The 19,061-nt window shown below is 38.6% G+C and overlaps 1 protein-coding gene across 6 annotated transcripts in view; it reads right to left on the bottom strand.

Moving 5' to 3' along the window:
• Nucleotides 1-19,061, bottom strand: part of LOC106065352 (cGMP-dependent protein kinase 1-like) — a 206,452-nt gene that overhangs the window by 114,965 nt on the left and 72,426 nt on the right. The window contains exon 1 of one of the 6 annotated variants that reach the window (XM_056019960.1): nt 14,836-15,098. The exons of 4 other annotated variants lie outside the window; for them this stretch is intronic. The gene's annotated coding sequence lies outside the window, so the exon portion shown is untranslated. Of the gene's footprint in view, nt 1-14,835; nt 15,099-19,061 lie in introns of those variants that run through there. One more of the 6 variants, XM_056019961.1, reaches the window with a different exon arrangement.

The raw sequence follows: 19,061 nt of genomic DNA, 5'->3' as shown, positions 1-19,061 counted from the left end.
GAACCTATTTGTGTGGAATGTGGAATATAAATGTGAACCTATTTGTGTGGAATGTGGAATATAAATGTGAACCTATTTGTGTGGAATGTGGGACTATAAATGTGAACCTATTTGTGTGGAATGTGGAATATAAATGTGAACCTATTTGTGTGGAATGTGGGACTATAAATGTGAACCTATTTGTGTGGAATGTGGAATATAAATGTGAACCTATTTGTGTGGAATGTGGAATATAAATGTGAACCTATTTGTGTGGAATGTGGAATATAAATGTGAACCTATTTGTGTGGAATGTGGAATATAAATGTGAGCCTATTAGTGTGGAATGTGGAATATAAATGTGAACCTATTTGTGTGGAATGTGGGACTATAAATGTGAACCTATTTGTGTGGAATGTGGAATATAAATGTGAACCTATTTGTGTGGAATGTGGAATATAAATGTGAACCTATTTGTGTGGAATGTGGGACTATAAATGTGAACCTATTAGTGTGGAATGTGGGAATATAAATGTGAACCTATTTGTGTGGAATGTGGGACTATAAATGTGAACCTATTTGTGTGGAATGTGGGACTATAAATGTGAACCTATTTGTGTGAAATGTGGGAATATAAATGTGAACCTATTTGTGTGAAATGTGGGACTATAAATGTGAACCTATTTGTGTGGAATGTGGAATATAAATGTGAACCTATTTGTGTGGAATGTGGGAATATAAATGTGAACCTATTTGTGTGGAATGTGGGACTATAAATGTGAACCTATTTGTGTGGAATGTGGGACTATAAATGTGAACCTATTTGTGTGGAATGTGGGACTATAAATGTGAACCTATTTGTGTGAAATGTGGGAATATAAATGTGAACCTATTTGTGTGAAATGTGGGAATATAAATGTGAACTTATTTGTGTGGAATGTGGAAATATAAATGTGAACCTATTTGTGTGAAATGTGGGAATATAAATGTGAACTTATTTGTGTGGAATGTGGGAATATAAATGTGAACCTATTTGTGTGAAATGTGGGAATATAAATGTGAACTTATTTGTGTGGAATGTGGGAAGGTTGCAATAAAGTAATTTTGTTTGATGTCGGCCGACACCGAGTGTGGGTGGGCATGTCGGTTGTCTAGACAGATTGTTAAGTGTGGATTTGGTGGTTTGTATTCTGGTGTTCTGTGCACATTAATCAAATAGTTTTTTGTTCTGGTGGTCTAGACAAAATTTTTAAAAAAATAGTGTTTTGTATTCTGGTGTTCTAGGCACCAGTAGCGTCACCAGTGCGGTTGGGGGGGGGGGCGGGTGCGGGCCGCACCAGGGTGACACCCAAGTGGAAAAAATGCACTTTTCTACAATGCAACTTTTAAAGACAAAAATTACTGCCTCTAATGTCTCTCGCACTTCAGTGTCAATGTGTCACAACCCTTCATAATTTATCTTCCTACATTGAGAAAAATAATACGTTGTAGATGCCAGGAGAAAGAGTTCCTGAAGCTCAGTAATGTGAAAAACGGTTGGCGCCCGTGGCTTTGCCCCGGAAAAGTCTGAGTGAGCTTAAGTCGCTTTCCCAAACATCTTATCTGACCAGTTCAATGGCGAATATAACATTTTTTTTTTATTGTAAAATGTTGAGAAACACAAAGACTTAAGCTCCCTAGCGCGTCATTTGAAGCATAGGGTTGCAGGCACTCTCCACAGAAATCAGTCTAAGGTGACTTTAACAGCCTTTCCCAGCTGGTGCCCACGAAATTCAGGACTTCTAAAAAGTTGCAAAGCCAAGTTAGATTTGGACGGTCATGTTTTTTATTTCTTCTTTTCGGCTTTCATGTTAAAGCTGACTTTGGTAAACGTGTTTGGTCTTGTCTAATGATAGTGTCTCACTAATCTCAATCGACGTTCAGCCGCCACTTTCCTTCGATGGCGAATGCCTGTTCGGAGTGTATTCTTCTATTGGTAATATTTTCTCGGTATTTTATTTATGGGATCCTTCTCAGCCATCACTGTTCAGCCACGTTTAGCCCCTTTTCAACCTTCCACGTCTCAGAGGTTAGGAGGTCGTTGGGAAAATGACTATTGAGATGGTGGATTTTAATCTCCAGGGTAATGGATACGTTTTTCTTCAGATAGGGCGTACTTTTGGAAAGAAAGCTCGTGCTTTCGTATCCAACATGGAACATTGGGATATGCATCTCCATCAATTGAGATAACAGGCTGTAAGTTTTCACCATACTCTGGCTATAATGCAAAAAACAGAAATGGAAAAGTGGTTTGAGTGCTAGGACAAATCCCAAAATACCCGTGGAGTCTGGGAGCGCATGAGGCGCCCTGACCGCACTTCCCCGTGTTGGAGGCTGTCCAGGTCTGAGCAGGCTATTATAGCACAGTGCAGGACAGGCCATTGTCCTATTGGGTCATATTTCTCACGGCTGTGGCCGAATTTCGATTCACGGTGCCCCCGCTGCGGGGAAGAAGAGGAAACCGTGCCTCATATTCTGTTTGACTGCCCCAGAGTTGCTGATCTCCGTCTCGACAGGTCTGGGAAACCAAAAAATCTCGACCTGTATGGCGACATTTATGCACTACGCAAGACAGCAGGGTTTCTGTCCAGGGCTTTTGCAAGAGCGGATTTGAGCCTCTTAAGCCCTCACTCAAATGGAGTTGGATGATGATGATGATGATGATGATGCTGATGATTGATGATGATGATGATGATGATGATCTGTTCAAGATCTGTATGACCTATGTTGACCAGGGAGGACTACTTGACCCAATATGCATAGATTTTTGGGCTTCTTTATCCGTCATCTGGTGTAAACATTTAATTGTATTTCAAAGTAATGCTATATTTCATCTCGGTTTGGTTTAGGGGACCCGAATGCAACCTTTTTAATGTATTTTATTAAATGAGATCGTCGATGGCTAGAAGAAAGAGAAATGGGGTTATGATACACCCTTATCTCTCAGCCATCTCGATGATAAAGAATTCCGGTATTTCTGCATCTGTTGTGACACAACAACTTGATTTGCTTTAGACAAGTCGCTGAATCTGGACAAATTGTTGCGAGATGCATTATTCTCTTGCTATTTTCCAGAATGATTTCGATTGACTTTTCGGAAGCAACTGAGAAACACCGGTATTGACTAGTATAATGTTAAACCTTTCCCGTAAGGAGATCTTAAATAATATCTGATAATACTACGTTCAACTCAATGTTTCTCAATTCAATAGTGTTACATTTTTAATCTATGTAATAACTATTGGTAAAATTTATATTTATATATATTTATAGACATTTTAAATTAGAATCGTAAACCAGAGCTTACCGCGATGGGTGACACCGACCCTAGTGACGCCACTGCTTAAATTGTGTTTTGTATTCTGGTGTTCTAAGCACATTTTTTTTAAATAGTGTTTTGTATTTTTGGTGCTCTTGACAATTTTGTAAATGTGTTCTAGAACAATTCCTTTGTTTTGTGTGATAGTGTGCTATATGTGGTCTAGTAGGCGAATATTTATTCCTGGTTCACACGTTCTCCAAGGGAAGAGGAATCTAACAAATTCTGAAGTCATTATTTAATTCTAAACTCTGGTCTTGACACACACTTGGGATAGTGTAAAAATATCAATCGGCATTTTTAATAGCACTCTTAAGCATTTTGTTTCATCTGTTGCGATGTTGCTAGTCATACACACACATACACTGTCACACACACAGACAAAACAAGTCAAAGTCCTGAGGTCGCTGTCCCGAGCTACCCAATAAGGTCCTCATCAAACAGCTCACACTTATAGCGGTAAGGATCTAGAGATCAAAAAGCCAATGGCCACTTGAACATACACTTGGTGAAAATGTGTTGTGTCCAATAATTTAACTCAAAGTCATCAATTAGGCAAGCTTCTATTAGGCAAGCTTCTATTAGGCAAGCTTCTATTAGGCTAACAATACATGAAATGAGCGACCTCCTAAACCCAAAACAGAAACTTTAGGTTGACAATACATGAAATGAGCGACCTCCTAAGTCCAATACAGAAACTCTCAGGTCAAGAAAGCGATCCAGAAGTTACTTGTGTCAGTGCCAGACGGGTACTAAAGGTCAAGACAAAAGTCTCCCCCCATACTCAGAGTGTCAATAAGAGATGACCAATCCTATTAAGTTAGGGTCAAGTAGGGTTCAAGAATTAACCATCACGGGAGACGATCGCTGACAAGTGGCTAGTGCTCCGGGCTTATTGGCAGGTAGCGAAGAGAAGGCGAATTCCTTTCGTTAACGCTCGCCTCTGTGGGAAGTGATCTATCTGTTAGAAGTATTGTCTCTGTGAGAAGTGCTCTATCTGTTAGAAGTATTGCCTCTGTGAGAAGTGCTCTATCTGTTAGAAGCATTGCCTCTGTGAGAAGTGCTCTATCTGTTAGAAGCATTGCCTCTGTGGGAAGTGATCTATCTGTTAGAAGTATTGCCTCTGTGAGAAGTGCTCTATCTGTTAGAAGAATTGCGTCTATAAGAAGTGCTCTATCTGTTCGAAGTATTGCGTCTATAAGAAGTGCTCTATCTGTTAGAAGTATTGCGTCTATAAGAAATGCTCTATCTGTTCGAAGTATTGCGTCTATAAGAAGTGCTCTATCTGTTAGAAGTATTGCGTCTATCTGTTAGAAGTATTGTCTCTGTGAGAAGTGCTCTATCTGTTAGAAGTATTGTCTCTGTGAGAAGTGCTCTATCTGTTAGAAGTATTGTCTCTGTGAGAAGTGCTCTATCTGTTAGAAGTATTGCCTCTGTGAGAAGTGCTCTATCTGTCAGAAGTATTGCGTCTATAAGAAGTGCTATATCTGTTAGAAGTATTGCCTCTGTGAGAAGTGCTCTATCTGTTAGAAGTATTGCGTCTATAAGAAGTGCTCTATCTGTTAGAAGTATTGCCTCTGTGAGAAGTGCTCTATCTGTTAGAAGTATTGCCTCTGTGAGAAGTGCTCTATCTGTTAGAAGTATTGCCTCTGTGAGAAGTGCTCTATCTGTTAGAAGTATTGTCTCTGTGAGAAGTGCTCTATCTGTTAGAAGTATTGTCTCTGTGAGAAGTGCTCTATCTGTTAGAAGTATTGTCTCTGTGAGAAGTGCTCTATCTGTTAGAAGTATTGCCTCTGTGAGAAGTGCTCTATCTGTCAGAAGTATTGCGTCTATAAGAAGTGCTATATCTGTTAGAAGTATTGCCTCTGTGAGAAGTGCTCTATCTGTTAGAAGTATTGTCTCTGTGAGAAGTGCTATATCTGTTAGAAGTATTGCGTCTATAAGAAGTGCTCTATCTGTTAGAAGTATTGCGTCTATAAGAAGTGCTCTATCTGTTAGAAGTATTGCGTCTATAAGAAGTGCTCTATCTGTTAGAAGAATTGCGTCTATAAGAAGTGCTCTATCTGTTCGAAGTATTGCGTCTATAAGAAGTGCTCTATCTGTTAGAAGTATTGCGTCTATAAGAAGTGCTCTATCTGTTAGAAGTATTGCGTCTATAAGAAGTGCTCTATCTGTTAGAAGTATTGCGTCTATAAGAAGTGCTCTATCTGTTCGAAGTATTGCGTCTATAAGAAGTGCTCTATCTGTTAGAAGTATTGCGTCTATAAGAAGTGCTCTATCTGTTAGAAGTATTGCGTCTATAAGAAGTGCTCTATCTGTTAGAAGTATTGCGTCTATAAGAAGTGCTCTATCTGTTAGAAGTATTGTAAAAAAAATGTTTTACATGTTTCGGATGTTCCTTGAGAGTTGAAGATAGTTTACTTCCTAGTCCAAACCTCCCGCAGGACGACGGGGGGTGGGGGTGGGAGCGGGAGGGTTTGAACCCGGGACCATCGATAAATCCAAATGACAGTCAACCGCGCAAACCGCTGACTGGGAGCTGCTATATCTGTTGAAAGTATTGTGTCTCCGGGAATTATCATGTCTGAGGGAAGTATTTTATAAGAAGTTTTGTGTCAGTAACACATATTGTATCGAGTGTGTGGGGTATTACGTCGTATTGAGGTCAACATGTCTACCAGATGTATTCTAGTAGAAATAAAAAAAATATCTGAAAATGAAACAAAAAAAAAACTAGCAATTAGTAACTTGTGTTCTTTCGTTATTAATTGAGTTCAGTGATAGCTACGAGTTCACTCGGCAGAAAATAGTAACTCCAAAAGAAATCAATTCTCAAACCAACATATATAATACTATTTCTATTTTTTTTTACTATTGATATTTTTTTTAACTTACAAAAAAAGTAATCTTGTGGTCATGGTGTTCATGTTTAAAAAGTAATGAATTCTTATTGTCAAAACACGTTTCTGGACAACCAGGTAGCTTAGGGAAATCCAGCGATCCCAAAAGTCTAGAGGCATTAAAAAACAAAGCAAGGAATTTCAAACTAAAATGTGTCGTTGTTTCATGTCTACTAGCATGCAATTTAAAATAATCTCTTATTGATTTGTTATCCCAGTCCTAGAGTTGAGGTGGAACGCTCAGCGATGGACATCGAATTATTTGTAGTGGAGATGTGGACGATCATTTAAACAATGTCAAGGACGCTAAATTGAACTTTCCTGTTGCCAACTAAATAATAATAAAACAACTTGAACAATAATTATGAATAGTCAATATGTGACAGTTGATCTTCCTAGGAGTACTCCTTTGAGGCTAGCTAGTTTCCAATTTGTTTATAAATTCATTTAAAGGCATAGAATGCAAGTCTAATGTTTCCTCCATATTACTGTGTGTGTGTGTGTGTGTGTGTGAGCTGTACACGGAAGAGCTTAGATTTCTGCAGAGCTAAAAAGGGAACAAAAATGAGCAGAGATACATTTGATATAGTTTGACATTCTAGATACCGGAGACACCAACAAGCTGTCAAGTTAAACAACTCTGTGTGTGAACATCTCTCCACTAACTAGATCTGATGTCTGCTCTGTGTGAACATCTCTCCACTAACTAGATCTGATGTCTGCTCTGTGTGAACATCTCCACTTCCTAGATCTGATGTCTGCTCTGTGTGAACATCTCTCCACTAACTAGATCTGATGTCTGCTCTGTGTGAACATCTCCACTTCCTAGATCTGATGTCTGCTCTGTGTGAACATCTCCACTAACTAGATCTGATGTCTGCTTTGTGTGAACATCTCCACTAACTAGATCTGATGTCTGCTCTGTGTGAACATCTCCACTACCTAGATCTGATGTCTGCTTTGTGTGAACATCTCCACTAACTAGATCTGATGTCTGCTCTGTGTGAACATCTCCACTACCTAGATCTGATGTCTGCTTTGTGTGAACATCTCCACTAACTAGATCTGATGTCTGCTCTGTGTGAACATCTCCACTAACTAGATCTGATGTCTGCTCTGTGTGAACATCTCCACTACCTAGATCTGATGTCTGCTCTGTGTGAACATCTTCACTAACTAGATCTGATGTCTGCTCTGTGTGAACATCTCCACTAACTAGATCTGATGTCTGCTTTGTGTGAACATCTCCACTACCTAGATCTGATGTCTGCTTTGTGTGAACATCTCCACTAACTAGATCTGATGTCTGCTTTGTGTGAACATCTCCACTAACTAGATCTGATGTCTGCTTTGTGTGAACATCTCCACTACCTAGATCTGATGTCTGCTTTGTGTGAACATCTCCACTACCTAGATCTGATGTCTGCTTTGTGTGAACATCTCCACTAACTAGATCTGATGTCTGCTTTGTGTGAACATCTCCACTACCTAGATCTGATGTCTGCTTTGTGTGAACATCTCCACTACCTAGATCTGATGTCTGCTTTGTGTGAACATCTCCACTAACTAGATCTGATGTCTGCTTTGTGTGAACATCTCCACTAACTAGATCTGATGTCTGCTCTGTGTGAACATCTCCACTAACTAGATCTGATGTCTGCTTTGTGTGAACATCTCCACTAACTAGATCTGATGTCTGCTCTGTGTGAACATCTCCACTACCTAGATCTGATGTCTGCTTTGTGTGAACATCTCCACTAACTAGATCTGATGTCTGCTCTGTGTGAACATCTCCACTAACTAGATCTGATGTCTGCTCTGTGTGAACATCTCCACTAACTAGATCTGATGTCTGCTCTGTGTGAACATCTCCACTAACTAGATCTGATGTCTGCTTTGTGTGAACATCTCCACTACCTAGATCTGATGTCTGCTCTGTGTGAACATCTCCACTACCTAGATCTAATGTCTGCTCTGTGTGAACATCTCCACTACCTAGATCTGATGTCTGCTCTGTGTGAACATCTCCACTAACTAGATCTGATGTCTGCTCTGTGTGAACATCTCCACTAACTAGATCTGATGTCTGCTTTGTGTGAACATCTCCACTAACTAGATCTGATGTCTGCTCTGTGTGAACATCTCCACTAACTAGATCTGATGTCTGCTTTGTGTGAACATCTCCACTAACTAGATCTGATGTCTGCTCTGTGTGAACATCTCCACTACCTAGATCTGATGTCTGCTTTGTGTGAACATCTCCACTAACTAGATCTGATGTCTGCTCTGTGTGAACATCTCCACTAACTAGATCTGATGTCTGCTCTGTGTGAACATCTCCACTAACTAGATCTGATGTCTGCTCTGTGTGAACATCTCCACTAACTAGATCTGATGTCTGCTTTGTGTGAACATCTCCACTACCTAGATCTGATGTCTGCTCTGTGTGAACATCTCCACTACCTAGATCTAATGTCTGCTCTGTGTGAACATCTCCACTACCTAGATCTGATGTCTGCTCTGTGTGAACATCTCCACTAACTAGATCTGATGTCTGCTCTGTGTGAACATCTCCACTAACTAGATCTGATGTCTGCTTTGTGTGAACATCTCCACTAACTAGATCTGATGTCTGCTCTGTGTGAACATCTCCACTAACTAGATCTGATGTCTGCTTTGTGTGAACATCTCCACTAACTAGATCTGATGTCTGCTTTGGAAAGGATGTTTAAATGATGGTGTGTGCTGTCGCTAAGGTAGTTGTGTTTTTTTGTTGTTGTTGTTTTTTTTGTGTAGATATCATTGATTGTTGTGTTGAGTTTATTAGATGGCCAAATGGCTTCTGTGACACGTGACAATTAAGGTTTAGCCTAAAGTTAGGATCATGCTTAATAGGGTTAGCCGACAAAATAGCGCGGACTTATTTATGTATAATTAGTGCCAGATTTATGTAAGTGAAGGTCTTCGGCAGAATTTTCATCGTTTCACTATATTTCCGTCTTCGAGTTAAAAAGGAATATATCTCAAAGTAAATCATATTTGTGAAGAACGAAATAGAGCACATGAAAATATAATCTCAGTCTCCGTATAGACTCATGGTTCAAATCCAAGAATTCTGATAGTATTATGGAATGCTAGAGATTGAGTACAGGACAATGTACCAAGAACAGATAATTCAGTGGAGGGATGGAACCATGCATTTCAGCTGTCTATTGACGGTCATCAGCACAATGTCTACAAGTAGATCTCTTTGTGAGAGAACATAAGTTCACTGAGAACAGGAGGAACGAGAGAACTAATGAGCGAAGTGGGAGACAAAAGAGAGAGAGAACTAATGAGGGAAGTGGGAGACAAAAGAGAGAGAGAACTAATGAGGGAAGTGGGAGACAAAAGAGAGAGAGAGAACTAATGAGGGAAGTGGGAGACAAAAGAGAGAGAGAACTAATGAGGGAAGTGGGAGACAAAAGAGAGAGAGAACTAATGAGGGAAGTGGGAGACAAAAGAGAGAGAGAACTAATGAGGGAAGTGGGAGACAAAAGAGAGAGAGAAAGAGAGCTAATGAGGGAAGTGGGAGACAAGAGAGAGAGAGGGGGGGAGAGAGAGGGAGGGAGAGAGAGAGAACTAATGAGCTATTGAGACAAGTGAGAGAGAAAAGAGAAGATGATAATGAATGATACAGATAAGAACAGCTATTTAAAAAGACACTGACAGTGTGAGAGACAGACACTTTGAGATAAACACAAATTAGAATGAATTGTAAACTACGTTTCAGAGCTGGCCAATAGTCGCATGTACAATTTCCCATTAGGTGACAGTCTTACAGGAGAAACTTGCAAGATGCTTCCTTTTCTTGTTACCTATTTGCGAACACAAGTGTCAAAATCTGAACTGTGAACAATGTTAATTTGAACAAATTTATGAACGGAACACAAGCTGCTTTGGCATTTGAAACGGATACACATTGGAAGGTGTGCTTCTACCTGTAACGAAAGTGACCTTTTTTTTTTTTTTGGAAGGAAGGCATATCTGTGAACAGGTACGTGGAAAGGTTTCTTTTGGCCATTTCCGGAGAGCTGATTTTCAAAGGTTGAACAAAGACTCCATTGTTTAGTTTCAGTTCAACAACATTCGATTGATTTGTCAAAAGAATGTTGATAATAATTACTCTTTATGAGCATGTGACGTAAATATCAAATGAATTTGTTAGAAATAAAAAATAATAACGAAAGTGTGAAGAGGGCAGCACAACGACTCATTATATCTAAGGTCTGGTAGCAATTTGAGCTTGGCTCTCTCAAGGGCGTTCGAACTTTTTGAATAAAGTCTTCATCTGAACTCGAACCCGAGATATTCAGTTCATAAGCCGTGAGCTCTACTATTTAGACCACTTGAACATTGGCGTGCATGTGAGTTAATCTTGATCTAGTGTCAAACAACAAAGACTGCTTTGAACTATTTCCCAATGCGCAAGAAGAACAATTTACAAACAACACTCTGCAAATAGTGCCCACTGATTGATAAGGAGCGCGCTCGAGTGGCAGAGAAAGATGCCAAAAGTAAAAAAAAAATTACCCACCTGGTGTCTTAGGAGACTTTCCATAGATTTTACACAGGTGTGAAGAGCTCTTATAAAGAGTTTTTATAGATATTTTACAAATATCCGAAGGAGGTTTTATAGAGATTTTACAGAGATCTTATATAGAGATTTTATAGTGAGATTGTAAAGTGATAATATAATCATATAGAGTCATTTAGAGATTTTATAGATCTTATAGACGTTTTTTTTTAAAGATACTTTACAGAGAACATATAGTGGGCTTATAGAGATTTTACAAAAAGTTTCTAGTGATCTTAAATAAGTCCTAACAATTTTGTTACAACAGTGTTTCTCAAAAATGTGTTCCGCGGAACCATGGGCGTAGCCAGGGGGGGGGGGTTCTTGGGGTTCAACCCCCCCCCCCGAAATGAAATCCCTCCCCCCTCAGGGGGGGGGGAGACGGAATTAAGTGACTGATTTTTGCTTTCATTTGTTTATTTTATGTGAGATTTTAATACTAAATCATCACTTACCACAGCACAGCCGATGCAGTTTTGAGTTAAAAACCCTCTACCAGGGGGTTTTGAGTTTAAATCCCCCTACCAGGGGGTTTTGAGATTTTAAAAACCCTATCAGGGGGTTTTGAGATACAAATCCCTCTACCAGGGGGCTTTGAGTTTAAAAACCCCCTACAAAATTTACGATAAACCCCATCTTCAATATTAAAAAAGCAAATTACACACTCAAAATTCTATGAGCGTAGCCAAAGGGGTTTTGAGTTTAAACCCCCCACCCCCTCCAGTTGGGGTTTAAAACCCCTCCAGATGGTTTTGAGTTTAAAATTCCCATACAGAGCGTTTAGAGTTGAAAACCTCTCTCTTCAATATTATTTTAAAGCAAACTACAGTCACCAAATTCTAAGATCGTAGCTAAATGGGGTTTTGAATTAAAAACAAAACAAAAAAACTCCAGAGATTTCTTAGTTTAAAACCCCTCAACAGATGATTTGACGAAAAAACTTTCCTTTTCGATATAAAATCTAAAGCGAAATACAGGCATGTAATTCCAAGAGCGTAGTCAAGAAAGGTTATAAATTTCTACAGTGGCTTGGGCTCCATTAATAAAGTGTGAATAGTCTCAACAAAGATGGCTAAGACAGATTTTAGGAGTCAGTCATAGAGATCGGGTCTAAATCAAAGAAATCATATGCCGAACTGGGAGTCGAATCCTTAGTAAGGTTGTGACAGAGCGTCGCATGAGGTTTTGCGGGACATGTTCTCACACAAAATGAATTACGCAAAATAAGAGTTGCGGAAACAGCTTGCCGGAAAATGCGCCGAACGGCGCGAGAGGCTCTAAGTCAGTGAGAATAGCACATTAGGTTTTTGAAATAAAATTTTTTACTAGCAAGATAATGCACTGTAGATACCTCAGAATATGCATTTTGTTGGCTTTCAATACCAAAAATAGTGCTCGGCGGCGGGGCTTTGCCCCGCGCTGGGGGAGGGCTGCGAACTCCCCCAGACTCCCTTGCTAGCAAGGGTGGGGAGTCTACAATAAACAATAAACGTCTTCCGAAAGGGTCAGAATGTAATAAAGATTAATCATGTACACACACACACACATATATATATATATAATTTTTTTTCCGCGGGGGGGGGGGGGTCGGGATGGGGAATTCCCCCCCCCAAAACCCTCCCCGAAAAAAAATCCTGGCTACGCCCATGCGCGGAACCCTAGTGTTCTGCGAGGTCTGGATAGGTGTTCAACAAACTACTGGAATAATTAACTAGTAGACTACCATGCGAATTAATCTCACTAAAAAAAATAAGCAAATTGTTCCACTAAATACTCGAATGTGCGAAGTGTTCCGTTTAGGAAAAGGTTTGATAAACACGTGGATTTTTTTAAGGTCTGTTGGAGTTCAGCAGAGATCTTACAGTTTTTAAAGATCTTACAGAGGTCTTACATATATTGTGGAAAGACCAAGGCCGGTCTTGGATATTTGGAGGCTCTAAGCGAAGTGAAATTGGTGGTGGCCCCAAATGAAATTTAAAAAAAACAGCGAAAAAATAAAATTACGCAACTTTTCAAAAACCTTGCCGTCTATAACGACCAATAGCTGAAATAACTGAAATTCATATAGGCCCTGTCGTAATTTCCGTAGTAGAGACGAGTTAGACTAGCAAACAAAGAGTCCTAGTAGAGACGAGTTAGACTAGCAAACAAAGAGTCCTAGTAGAGACGAGTTAGACTAGCAAACAAAGAGTCCTAGTAGAGACGAGTTAGACTAGCAAACAAAGAGTCCTAGTAGAGACGAGTTAGACTAGCAAACAAAGAGTCCTAGTAGAGACGAGTTAGACTAGCAAACATAGAGTCATAGTAGAGACGAGTTAGACTAGCAAACAAAGAGTCCTAGTAGAGACGAGTTAGACTAGCAAACAAAGAGTCCTAGTAGAGACGAGTTAGACTAGCAAACATAGAGTCATAGTAGAGACGAGTTAGACTAGCAAACAAAGAGTCCTAGTAGAGACGAGTTAGACTAGCAAACAAAGAGTCCTAGTAGAGACGAGTTAGACTAGCAAACATAGAGTCATAGTAGAGACGAGTTAGACTAGCAAACAAAGAGTCCTAGTAGAGACGAGTTAGACTAGCAAACATAGAGTCATAGTAGAGACGAGTTAGACTAGCAAACAAAGAGTCCTAGTAGAGACGAGTTAGACTAGCAAACAAAGAGTCCTAGTAGAGACGAGTTAGACTAGCAAACATAGAGTCATAGTAGAGACGAGTTAGACTAGCAAACAAAGAGTCCTAGTAGAGACGAGTTAGACTAGCAAACATAGAGTCCTAGTAGAGACGAGTTAGACTAGCAAACAAAGAGTCCTAGTAGAGACGAGTTAGACTAGCAAACATAGAGTCATAGTAGAGACGAGTTAGACTAGCAAACAAAGAGTCCTAGTAGAGACGAGTTAGACTAGCAAACATAGAGTCCTAGTAGAGACGAGTTAGACTAGCAAACATAGAGTCCTAGTAGAGACGAGTTAGACTAGCAAACAAAGAGTCCTAGTAGAGACGAGTTAGACTAGCAAACAAAGAGTCCTAGTAGAGACGAGTTAGACTAGCAAACATAGAGTCCTAGTAGAGACGAGTTAGACTAGCAAACATAGAGTCCTAGTAGAGACGAGTTAGACTAGCAAACAAAGAGTCCTAGTAGAGACGAGTTAGACTAGCAAACAAAGAGTCCTAGTAGAGACGAGTTAGACTAGCAAACAAAGAGTCCTAGTAGAGACGAGTTAGACTAGCAAACATAGAGTCATAGTAGAGACGAGTTAGACTAGCAAACATAGAGTCCTAGTAGAGACAGAGTTAGACAAACATAGAGTCTCAGTAGAGACAGAGTTAGACAAACATAGAGTCCTAGTAGAGACAGAGTTAGACAAACATAGAGTCCTTGTAGAGACAGAGTTAGACAAACATAGAGTCCTAGTAGAGACAGAGTTAGACAAACAGAGAGTCTCAGTAAAGACAGAGTTAGACAAACAGACAGTCTCAGTAGAGACAGAGTTAGACAAACAGACAGTCTCAGTAAAGACAGAGTTAGACAAACAGACAGTCTCAGTAAAGACAGAGTTAGACAAACAGACAGTCTCAGTAGAGAAAGAGTTAGACAAACAGACAGTCTCAGTAGAGACAGAGTTAGACAAACATTGAGTCTCAGTAGAGACACAGACAAACAGAGAGTCTCAGTAAAGACACAGTTAGACAAACAGAGAGTCCTAGTAGAGACAGTTAGATAAACAGACAGTCTCAGTGATCTACTTTGTTGGACATGTGATCCAAGTTTCGAAATTTTTTCTCAAATTTTGTGTTTAGTCCTGTGTGAGGTCCACGACATTTGGAGGCCCCAGGCGGTTGCCTAGTTTGCCTATGCCTAAGCACAATATTGATTGTAGGACGGAGCAAGAGGAGGATGCGAAGAAAGAAATGCTACCTGAATTTGTAATTTAAACTTTTGTCTCAAAACATTTTTAGAATGTAGAATATATTGTAATCTTACAAACCAATTGAGTCAACAAGTGAATTATCTGACCTACACACGTACGCTCGTTAATCCAAGAATTCGTTGTGAAAAACAACAACTTAATCCGTTTAATAAAACTGTAATATTAACTCAAAGTAAACTTTCTTTCCTGAAGAATACACATTTTGAAACTTCACAACAAACACACAAAAAAAAAAGCTATTTGCGTGTACATAACAGAGTTGAAAGTTGTTCAAACTCTGGCTATTACCGCTCCCCTGATACTTTACGTCGAAGAATGCCACAGTTTGCGGTTGTTGTTGTTTTTTTCTTGGGGAGAAATTTTGTACGGCACCGTAATGAATGGGAGTGATACTTGGTGCACGCGCATGCACGTGGGCTCAGCGCGCGAGCCTTCCACTAAAACCTGAAGCAGCTACCTTTGAGTGCTTGGTACAAGTGGGAAGATATAAAAATAAAAAAAAGGCTGACTACCAAGTAAGAGTGCTGGATCAAGTCAGTGCTACGTGGGTGTTAAAGCATTGAAACAGGTGAGAGGTAGTTGGAATCTCCAGCTGACAAGTCAGAGCCACAGCATTCAATCCCATTGGATGCTGATTCTCAAAAAATCATTTTAACGGAGCATAGAACGTATTCGTCTAAGCCATAATGAAAATAAACGCAAACAAAATACAGATGGGCTTCTATTCGAATCCCGATGGTAAATAGGAATTTTGAAATCGAGATTTAACTGAAGTGTATTTAAAATAGCCGCGTTTTTTAAAGAACTTTTTGAGGACAGCAATATTTTGTTAGTAAATTGACACAAGAATAAATTATTTTTTTATTCATGTTGATATTGGATGAAACCAAAGTCATTTTATCTGTTTTACCGTACTTTAAAAAAAAAACAGTAGATAGATCCAGAGCCAAAATTCGTTGTTCTTTTTTTTTAAGACGAAACATTCAGTCTGTCAAAAGTGATACATAGTATTTTATTTCAAATCTTTTGTTAAGGTGAGTTTAGACGACAGTGGGTGTGTGGGTAGGTGTGAGTGCCTGCCTGCCTGCTTGTATAAGTGTTGAGGGTCTGATAGGATATAAAAACTCATTTTGAAACCCAGTCTAGAAAGTCAACCACGTAAACTGAGTGTTTAATGAAGCTAATCTAACGTAGTAGAACTACACTGTCAGGAGTGTCACAGTTCAAAGGGTGGATTCACAGCAGCCATCTTTATAGGAAGTGCTTGAAGAAATGGAACTAGTTCTTTGAGTAAATGTAATAGAACTTTGAGTAAATGTAACAGAACTGAGTAAATGTAATAGAATTTTGAGTAAAGGTAATAGAACTTTGAGTAAATGTAACAGAACTGAGTAAATGTAATAGAATTTTGAGTAAAAGTAATAGAACTTTGAGTAAATGTAATAGAACTTTGAGTAAATGTAATAGAACTTTGAGTAATGGTAATAGAACTTTGAGTAAATGTAATAGAACTCCAGGGATCTGAACATACAGATGTACACGTTGTCTGCCAGCTGTATGTCTATCCTCGTAGCTTATTGATTCAAAATGACCCTTTATGCTTTAAGAACCAGAAGGAAAACAAAGATAAGAAAGCAAGACTAACCACTCAAGAAAGAGAAAGAGTGGGAGAGAGGAAGAAAAAAACGAGGGAGAGAGGGAAAACAGAGAATTGGAAAGGGAGGCTGGAAGGAGGGAGAAAAAAGGAGAAAGAAATGGAAAAGAGAAAGAAAGAGATGAAAAAAAGAAAGAGAGTGAAAGAGAAAGAAAGAGAGTGAAAAGATAAAGAAAGAGAGTGAAAAGAGAAAGAAAGAGAGTGAAAAGATAAAGAAAGAGAGTGAAAAGATAAAGAAAGAGAGTGAAAAGAGAAAGAAAGAGAGTGAAAAGAGAAAGAAAGAGAGTGAAAAGAGAAAGAAAGAGAGTGAAAAGATAAAGAAAGAGATGAAAAAAAGAAAGAGAGTGAAAGATAAAGAAAGAGAGTGAAAAGAGAAAGAAAGAGAGTGAAAAGATAAAGAAAGAGAGTGAAAAGATAAAGAAAGAGAGTGAAAAGATAAAGAAAGAGAGTGAAAAGAGAAAGAAAGAGAGGGAAAAGAGAAAGAAAGAGAGTGAAAAGATAAAGAAAGAGAGTGAAAAGAGAAAGAAAGAGAGTGAAAAGATAAAGAAAGAGAGTGAAAAGATAAAGAAAGAGAGTGAAAGATAAAGAAAGAGAGTGAAAGATAAAGAAAGAGAGTGAAAAGAGAAAGAAAGAGAGTGAAAAGATAAAGAAAGAGAGTGAAAAGATAAAGAAAGAGAGTGAAAAGATAAAGAAAGAGAGTGAAAAGATAAAGAAAGAGAGTGAAAAGATAAAGAAAAAGAGTGAAAAGATAAAGAAAGAGAGTGAAAAGAGAAAGAAAGAGATGAAAAGATAAAGAAAGAGAGTGAAAAGATAAAGAAAGAGAGTGAAAAGAGAAAGAAAGAGAGGGAAAAGAGAAAGAAAGAGAGGGAAAAGAGAAAGAAAGAGAGTGAAAAGATAAAGAAAGAGAGGGAAAAGATAAAGAAAGAGAGTGAAAAGAGAAAGAAAGAGAGGGAAAAGATAAAGAAAGAGAGGGAAAAGATAAAGAAAGAGAGTGAAAAGATAAAGAAAGAGAGTGAAAGATAAAGAAAGAGAGTGAAAAGATAAAGAAAGAGAGTGAAAAGATAAAGAAAGCGAGTGAAAAGATAAAGAAAGAGAGTGAAAAGAGAAAGAAAGAGAGTGAAAAGAGAAAGAAAGAGAGTGAAAAGAGAAAGAAAGAGAGTGAAAAGATAAAGAAAGAGAGTGAAAAGAGAAAGAAAGAGAGGGAAAAGAGAAAGAAAGAGAGTGAAAAGATAAAGAAAGAGAGTGAAAAGAGAAAGAAAGAGAGGGAAAAGAGAAAGAAAGAGAGGGAAAAGAGAAAGAAAGAGAGGGAAAAGAGAAAGAAAGAGAGTGAAAAGAGAAAGAAAGATATTGAAAAGAGAAAGAAAGATATTGAAAAGATAAAGAAAGATATTGAAAAGATAAAGAAAGATATTGAAAAGATAGAGAAAGATATTGAAAAGATAAAGAAAGATATTGAAAAGAGAAAGAAAGATATTGAAAAGAGAAAGAAAGATATTGAAAAGATAAAGAAAGATATTGAAAAGATAGAGAAAGAGAGTGAAAAGAGAAAGAAAGAGAGTGAAAAGATAAAAGAAAGAGAGGGAAAAGATGGAGTGTAAAAAAAAAAGAACCTAGAAAAGTGGATGGATGGATGAATGGAAAAACCCAAGAGACGTTATAGAACTATTTTCTCGAAGTCTATAAAAAAAATACATAAATAGAATGTAGACTAATCCTCTCTCAAAATATATTTACTGGAAAGAGAGAACAGATAAAGAACTGGGGGAGAGATAAATCAACTATCAAATATTCAGGTCAATGGTAAGTCTAGGTATCCCAGATGCTGAGGTTATGCCACGAGCTTCTGTCAAGGTCAAGGAACTTTCTGTGCATGTTTATTACACCACTTGAAAAATAGTTACAGGGAGTGGGGAAGGGAATAAAATACTTGAACTATTTACTTCTGGTGTGTGTGTGTGTGTGTGACTACATGCAAGGCATCCTAGACTGCACATATGGGTCTCATTAATTCAATATTCCCTTTTAGACTGAGTAGATTCATTTCTAGATCAAGTTAACGCCTTCAAAACCTACGCAATGTGGAAGTACAACAGTGAATGCTATCACTGGGTCAAAGACGTTTGTTATTTGTATAAAAGCTACAAACTCGTTGACAACAAGTGCCCAGGAATGCCAATAACCTGGACATTGAAACAGTTTGTACGGATGAACTTCCCATTAAGTTACTGTCGACTCACGTTCTCTGTTATGTCATTTTAAATTAGATTTTACTTTTGGTTTTATGTTAGGTTTTTGTCTGCACCTCTAGTTCTTACACACGCATTTCCCTTCCGTAGCATGTGTGTCTGTGTGTGCCTGTGTGTGTCTGTGTCTTAGAGGGTATGCTTGTGATTTCCTGTGTTGTCATTACTTTTTTTCATCCAATGTTCATGACACAGAAAGACTTATCAGTCGTTCTGATGAAGTAATAACTGTTAGACACCTTATTTATAGTTTAGTTATTTAGCGACGCACCATAGAAGACGCATATTGAACGGGACTAGTGACATTTGGGATATGTTGGGTTAGAGACCGGAAAATCAGTTAGCGATATAATCCTCTAGGGTAACGACGTGTTTAGTGACAGAGA

This window comes from Biomphalaria glabrata, chromosome 2 (genome assembly GCF_947242115.1).
Source record: "Biomphalaria glabrata chromosome 2, xgBioGlab47.1, whole genome shotgun sequence".
In the NCBI taxonomy this organism is placed as follows: domain Eukaryota; kingdom Metazoa; phylum Mollusca; class Gastropoda; family Planorbidae; genus Biomphalaria; species Biomphalaria glabrata.
This window is presented reverse-complemented; position numbering and strand designations above follow the sequence as displayed.